This window comes from Gadus chalcogrammus, chromosome 11, assembly GCF_026213295.1.
Source record: "Gadus chalcogrammus isolate NIFS_2021 chromosome 11, NIFS_Gcha_1.0, whole genome shotgun sequence".
Classification (NCBI taxonomy): Eukaryota; Metazoa; Chordata; class Actinopteri; order Gadiformes; family Gadidae; genus Gadus; species Gadus chalcogrammus.
Window position 1 is genome coordinate 2,165,617 of NC_079422.1, and position 7,984 is coordinate 2,173,600.

The window sequence follows — 7,984 nt, forward strand, 5'->3', positions numbered from 1 at the left end:
ACTGTCCAGGATGACACCCAGACTCTTAATCTTAGAGGAGGTTGCAACAGTGGAATTATCTATGGTCATTGAAAAGCTGTTTGTTTTTGATAGGGTAGATTTTGTGCCAATGAGTAGAACCTCGGTTATACTGCTATTTAATTTGAGGAACTTGAGAGTGAACCAGTTTTTTATTTCAGTGATGCAATTAGTGAGGGAGGAGAGTGGAAGGGTGGACTAGGGTCTAGTGGTGAGGTAACAGTGGAATTGAATCTTACATTTACGGAACATATTGCCGAGGGGAAGGAGATACATGATGAAGAGGAGGGGTCCCAGGACAGAGCCCTGGGGCACACCTGAAGTGACGGAGGAGGGGAACGACTTCAGTTGGATGAACTGAGTGCGGCCAGATAAGTATGATTTGAACCAGTCCAACGGAGTGTGGGTGATGGCAATGGAAGCTAGTCTGTTGAGGAGGGTGGTGTGACAGAGTGTATCAAAGGCTGAACTGAGGTAGAGGAGGGTGAGGATGGTGAGGAGTCCAGAATCAGCTGCCATTAGGAGGTCGTCGGTTATCTTGATGAGTGCTGTTTCAGTGCTATGGAGTGGGTGGAAACCGGACTGGAACTGATCATATAGGTTATTGTGGGGTAAGTGAGAATGGAGTTGGGAGGCAACTGTTTTTTCAAGGATTTTTGAGAAGAATGGAAGATTGGAAATTGGACGGAAATTGTTGAAGTTGGAGGGGCCGGCACCAGGTTTTTTCAGTATTGGTGTAATAGCCGCGGTTTTGAAGGTTGTAGGGAAAGTTCCAGTGGTGAGATTGGAGTGGATGATGGCAGAAATGAGGGGGGCCAGAGAAGGGAGGCAGGCTTTAACTAGTTGTGTGGGGAGGGGGTCCAGTTGACAAGTGGATGGTTTGGATTTTTGGATGAGTTCTGTGATTTCTGAGAGAGTGGGGAGCTGGAACGAGGAGAGTGAGAGTGACGATGGGTGAAAGTCTGTCGAGATGCTGAGGTGAGGGAATAATCCAAGGTGCTGGTGCATATTCTTGATTTTTGAAGTGAAAAAGGACATAATGGAGTTACAGAAAGAGGTTGTGTACAGGTGAGGGGGGAGAGAGTCCTGGGGTTTAGTGATATTATTGAGTAGGGAGAACCGTGAATTGGAGTTTCCTTTATTGGCAGCGATTATACTGGAGTAGTAGTGGGTTTAAGTGCTGGCAATGGAGTCCTTGTAGTCTAAGATGTGATTATTGTACATTTCTTTGTGAATGGTGAGGCCGGTTTTTCATGGAGCCGTTCAAGTTGCCGACCTTTGGCTTTCATCAGACGAAGGTTGGGGGTGAACCAAGGGGCGGAGACAGAGAAAGAAACAGATCTGTTTTTTAACGGAGCAAGAGAATTGAGAATATTGTGGAGTCGAGTGTTGCAATGAGAGACCAGATCATCAGGGGTGGATACGTTGTGGATGTCAGTGAGGCAGAAGGAGTGGATACTTGAAGTGAGAGTGGCAGGGTTGATGTTCTTTATATTCCGGAATGAAATCAGGCGTGGTGTTTTAGAGACGGAGAGAGTGAGTTTCACTGTGAATGACAGGAGAAAGTGGTCAGTAATGGGGAGTTCATCAGCTGTAAGATCAAGAGGGGTGATTGTTGAAGTTAGATTGAAATTGGTTATACAAATATTTTATGTGGTAATGTGTTTCGCATAGATGGTCAATGATGTTCTTCAAAGAAATCCAGGAGGAGAGAAGATTTTGTGGAGTATCATAAAACACAGACTCTGTGCGATGCAACCAGAAGACAGCTTGTGAATATCTTGGTTGCCGACATGTTGGAGGTGCATTGGTATGTTTCAAGAGCTTTTGACGGTTAAAATGCCTGTATGATGTCCCAGTACCTTATTTCAACGTCTTATACTTGTATCAGGCGGATCTCTTCCAAGGCTATACAAGTGAAATGCGCCCAAGGCATTGTGGCCTTATTTCCATATCTCAAGGACCCGAATTCAAAGCATGGATATTTAAGTTTGTTATTTTAATCTGAATTGCAGTTGTTTGCCTAATTATGAATGCAACTGTAATCTGAAAGTGGAGTATACTCCTTTCCCCTATAGGAACACTTTTATGATCCTGCATCAGGCTCTGGATACATTGCATGGCACATTAAAAATGTGCAGCGAAGTCAATCTGACTACCCAAGGTCTCGGATAGCAGTGGAGGAATTCAGTGGTGGTCCAAAAACTGCAAGAGACTCACCTTCTTCTACCATAGAACAATCGACCGGTGAAGAGTGTGAAGTGGCTATGTCTATGAAGAATCATTTGTCTGACAAAGCCTTAGTCATGGACAAAATTAAGGCCACATTTGAACACAGACAGATACTTGTTCGAGATCACGAGAAGTCAGTAGATGTTCTGGACACCATCCCAAGATTTCTCGAAATACCTGGCCTAGTGAGTTTACAGTCTTTGTGAAATATAATTGTGTCAATTGTAAATATATGCCCAGACATTACAAATTGACACTGTAATGCAAATGTTTCTGTTTGGTAATGCTGTAATAAAGTATCTATCCATCTAGCTCTATCTATTCCATTAATGGTTGGTTTCTGTGCGAAGTGTGGGTGTGTAATGTCATGATTGTATGTATTTACCATTATATTAATGTTGTACTGTTTTGATTGAGCAGGACTTTATGTGTAGCCCTGTGCTATATTTTCCTTTAATTTTCTTTAAGTTAAAAGGTGTTAATAAATGTTTAATGGTTTTGAATGCATTATGTGGAATGGTTTATTTTCCTATGGCCTGTATTTTATTTTCATTTGAGTATGTACGTTTTGGTTGTTTTCTTAATGTGACCTTTGAACCGGAGGGTTCAAAGGTGAACCAGGAAGAGTACGGACGGCTAGTCCGAGCTCGTGATCCATCTACCTTAGATTTATACAGGCGAATAATACTCTGTCTAGGACAGGGGTACTCAAGTAGAAATGATGAGGGGCCACAAATTTTTTTTTCAGTGACTCAAGGGGCCGGTCGGTATACGTGTGACTGAGGCCGATATATGCTCTGTTTTAAACGTAACGCGTAAGCACGTAAGATACATAACCCCCCTTGCGCGGTAAAATATCCCCCCTTACGTGCTTAAGTGCGTCGGCCAAAATTCCTGACTATGCGACTAAAACACTACGGCCCTACGCAGCTCGCAAAGACTGTGATTGGCCAGCTAACCACATCCTTTCAGGAGTCTCACATTTCCGGTTTTACAGCATAATAGCATAACGGCATAATATAATTTTTAAAAGGCTGTGACAGAAGCGAATGAAGAATTTTGAAGAAGGAGAAGAAGAAAACACAAGAACGTATTATGATAAATATAAACAAGCCAGCGATTTCCACTTCCACGCCCACAGATTCGTTCGTTGCTCCCCCTACTGTTCTGGCGGAGAATCCCCTTGCAACTCTCGCAATCCTTAAGGAACCTTAAAGGAACCGTAAATCAAAACTTGTCTAAAACAAGTCCCTTGTGTAAATTACGTGCTTACGTCTCTGCGTCAAACGACCCTAAATCGGCCTTGACTGCTGCTGAGATGGACTGTCTGCCTCGAGTTTGGGAGGGCTGGAGCGGTCTGTGGGCTGGAGTGCTATATGTTTATCGTTGCAACCCCCAGCCTCGTATAGAGATCGCGGCGCGCGGTTTCAAAATAAGAGCGCCCAGCACGATTTTTATTTTTTTTTTTTTTTTTTTTTTTTTAATAATTAAAAAAACTTTTCAAAACAGCTCGAGGGCCATTAATAGACACCCCGCGGGCCACAAAAGGCCCGCGGGCCGCTACTTGAGTATGACTGGTCTAGGATATAGACCAATACTGTTTCCGGTTGTCGGTTAGATAACCACCAGATCAGTGATCGTGTATAGTTTTGATGTTCTTCTGAGGTTTGCTGGAGATGCTGAACCTGCCTCCAGACGTGGACCAGAAGGCTGAGTGCGGCTAAGTGAGGTACGTGCCCAAATAAGGATCTTGCCGGTCGTTTGGATAAGACGCCAGCGTGGACCAGTCGACACGAGGACCGCGACTTTCCGCTCGCTTCCACACGCGCACACACACTCCTCCAAATGAGGTGAAAGGTACATTTGTTTGTTTGTTTGCTCCTGTGAGTGAAGCGGCCGTTCTGTTTTTGGCCTCCATGTACCCAAGCGACGACACAGGCCTGCAACGTGGGGATAAATAGTTTGTGCCGGGACTTTATTTTGCTTTGTACATTAACTTTCCACAATGCATTTGATTCCATGTGTGAATTAGTTTACCTGTGGGTCGATGCAAAGCATGATTTAATTTGATGTTTAACGTGTTAATACAATGAAATCTATCTTTCATACTAAATGATGTGTTTTTATTGTAATTACCATGCCAGTGATCCCTGTTCATTAGGGGTTTAGTTATAAAATATTCTACGAGACACTACAATACAACTAACATAAAATCGTGGTCAGTTTAATATGAACTTGGGAGCGTCCCAGTTAACTGTTTGGTTAATTAGAAGATCATGTCCATAGCCGGTGCCATGCCGTAATTCCGACGCCTCACGCCCCGTGCCCACTGCCTCCGTCAGTTGTCCGTTGCCCATTGACTTTGAATGGGGACGGTCGCGCAATGCATTGTGGATCCGTCAGTTGACTTGGAGCGTTCGCCACCGTCAAAAAGTTGAAAAATGTTCAACTTTTTCGGCAGCGACGGATCCGTCATCCAATCAGATCGCGTATGCAAATTTAAGCACTGTGACGCGACTCGGGCTCTGACGATACTGGAAAGGGGGAAAGCGGGTCTTCTTGCCTCGCAACAAGCAGGAAGAAGCGGGAAGAACCCGGCGAAGCGATCTGATTGGATGACGGAACCGTCGCTGCCGAAAAAGTTGAACATTTTTCAACTTTCTGACGGTGGCGAACGCTCCAAGTCAACGGACGGATCCACAATGCATTGCGCGACCGTCCCCATTCAAAGTCAATGGGCAACGGACAACTGACGGAGGTAGTGGGCACGGGGCGTCATTGTTCCGACGTTTCAATGGTCCGAAATATTTCCCATTAAGCCTCGTGCCCACTGCACCGTCAGTCAACGGACGTCAGAAGGCGTGGCTGACGGATGGGGGAGTAGTCTTTGCAGATGCATCCGTCAGCCAATCAAATCGGTTCGCCGGGTTCTTCCCGCTTCTTCCTGCTTGTTGCGAGGCAAGATTACCCGCTTTCCCGCTTTCCAGTATCGTCAGAGCCCGAGTCGCGTCACAGTGCTTAAATTTGCATACGCGATCTGATTGGATGACGGATCCGTCGCTGCCGAAAAAGTTGAACATTTTTCAACTTTTTGACGGTGGCGAACGCTCCAAGTCAACTGACGGATCCACAATGCATTGCGCGACCGTCCCCATTCAAAGTCAATGGGCAACGGACAACTGACGGAGGTAGTGGGCACGGGGCGTTACGCCTCGTGCCCACTGCACCGTCAGTCAACGGACGTGGGAAGGCGTGGCTGACGGATGGGGGAGTAGTCTTTGCAGAGGCAACCGTCAGCCAATCAAATCGCTTCGCCGGGTTCTTCCCGCTTCTTCCTGCTTGTTGCGAGGCAAGAAGACCCGCTTTCCCCCTTTCCAGTATCGTCAGAGCCCGAGTCGCGTCACAGTGCTTAAATTTGCATACGCGATCTGATTGGATGACGGAACCGTCGCTGCCGAAAAAGTTGAACATTTTTCAACTTTCTGACGGTGGCGAACGCTCCAAGTCAACGGACGGATCCACAATGCATTGCGCGACCGTCCCCATTCAAAGTCAATGGGCAACGGACAACTGACGGAGGTAGTGGGCACGGGGCGTTAGATCGACATGCCACTATGCCGACGGTTCAATGTTCCGAAAACGGAACCCATTGGTCCGAAGGTCCGTTTGTCCGACTTTTCAAAAAGGAGGTGCATTAGGCCGAGGGTTCAATATGCCGAATAGTCCAAGGCGCAATTCCACATGTGTGATTATGAAACCAAAAATAAAAGACGATGTAGGCTAAGTTCCAGCAGTGCACATCACAAAGCCAGACGGTTGCTGTGGGCTTGAACGGTCACAAGAGGTGAATTTATGAAGCGCACGTTATACAAGGACTAATACTTTTATGTAAAGAAGTCAAACGGTGAGTGAAAAACAAATAAAAATGTTTTCTTTAGTAGCTGTGTGTGGGCCTATATGTGTTGTTTACTGTGTTTACAGTGGGTATTTAGCCTAAATAATTTCGCTGGTATTGATTTAGTCAAACTTATTGTGTGTGTGTGTGTGTGTGTGTGTGTTTAGACCTATGCTCTCTGTCCATGGGGCTGAAACACCGTGTCGAAGTGAAGCGTTGTCACTTTGCTTGGACGAGCCTATGTTTAAGACATTTCTAAAGGCAGTCACATTCCCCTGACTTTTAGTCAAGTAGTCATGCGCTCATCACATGTCATCAGATCTGAAATATATGGAAAGTGTTTTCGAAAGTTATCATTCACTCTTAAGATACCATTGGACGCCAGTGAAATGTGTTCATTGATGACACACAATGGCCACATCAATATTTTACATGGTGACATGTGAGATAGCTGAAAATCACATAAAGCTAATCCCTTTGTAAAGGCTGCAGTAATTTAATAGGTAGCCTACTTTGTAAACTACTACATTACAGAGATCTCGCAGAGCAGCTTGTTCCAGGAACTTGGTTGGAGAAAACTGGACATGATATCGAGGTACATGCCTTTTTTCTCGTCTAACTTTTAAGGAATAAATCGTTTTTATATGCGTTTCTAATATTATGTTTTACCTTCATGGTTCAGGGACTTCCACCACAGGAATATGGGAACGACTGTGGGATCTTCATGATTATGGTATGCTCAGTCGCAAACTTAAAATGTACTGAACAGATATAACAACGCGTGTGAATGTTGTCACCAATTACATTTTTCCATCACAGTACGTTTGGTACCTTGCCATGGAGGCACCATTTGACTTCACTGTTGTAAGTAGACATTAAATTAAATGAAAAAAGTGCTGACGATTGAAAAGATGCGTTTAAAATAACGATTGGATTTTTGACATATGTAAGGTTACAACATCGAGAAATTCATACTTGTATGCATATTTTATCATTGTAAATTCTTGGAATATCCCCTTACTTTAGAAAGACATGCCAGTCCTCAGAAAATAGTGGTGCACAGTACTGCTTGAGAACTTCCACCTGGATGGGTATGTTTTTTTTGGTTTTTTTCAGATATGAATATACACCTCAACCCCAATATGAACTAAATATGTATAATTCTTACAATCATTTCTCCTTATTTATACAGGCACGGCAGAAGGTTCGCACACTTCACGGAGGAGGCCAAACAAATGGAGGTTGGACTACTTCCACCAGTCTTCAGACTGAAGCGAAAAAGAGAAGTGAATGACGTTTCCATTTGACTGTTTGATTCTTTTGACAGTGAGTTGGAGCTGATGGCAGCATGAAGAACCTATATCTTTAAGATTCTGTAGATTATTTGTTGAATAAATTGTGAGGAAACTTTGGTGTGGTTATTCTTCAATGTATCTTTATATCAAATTATGATGATATACTTGACAAAAAATATTGACATTTATGACACATTAAAACAATTACTTAATTCTAATGGTAAGTAAAGGTGAGTAAAGTGTATAATACACTCAATTCCATTCAATAATTGTCTACACACTGAACTAGTTTATTTGTTAAAATAACGTTAAAAAAAAAAAGCTATAAGCTAAGCTATACAAATGGTTATTGTTTTATCATGTACATTTTTTGGTCTAAGTTCAATAACGCAAAAAAGAATCCTGAGGTATTTGTCTAAATAACGTTAAAAAAACTTTTCTAAGGTATAAAAATGGTTACTAACGTGTCGAAATATTTTATTTATTTGTTATGTTAATTCAAGCGATAAATACGTTTATTTGTGTAAAATAATCGGAGGTAACT

The 7,984-nt window shown here is 43.4% G+C and overlaps 1 long non-coding RNA gene across 5 annotated transcripts; it reads left to right on the plus strand.

Moving 5' to 3' along the window:
- Positions 1-3,833: 3,833 nt before the first annotated feature.
- On the plus strand, positions 3,834-7,893 carry LOC130391443 (uncharacterized). 5 transcript variants are annotated; one of them, XR_008896896.1, is made up of 7 exons: positions 3,834-3,979; positions 6,680-6,740; positions 6,828-6,878; positions 6,965-7,009; positions 7,172-7,236; positions 7,338-7,386; positions 7,473-7,893. It is a non-coding gene; the product is annotated as an uncharacterized LOC130391443 (long non-coding RNA). The 5 variants fall into 5 exon arrangements; XR_008896894.1 differs by having other exon boundaries at positions 7,338-7,883; XR_008896895.1 differs by lacking the exon at positions 3,834-3,979 and adding an exon at positions 3,987-4,107 and having other exon boundaries at positions 7,338-7,886.
- The last annotated feature ends 91 nt before the right edge of the window (positions 7,894-7,984 follow it).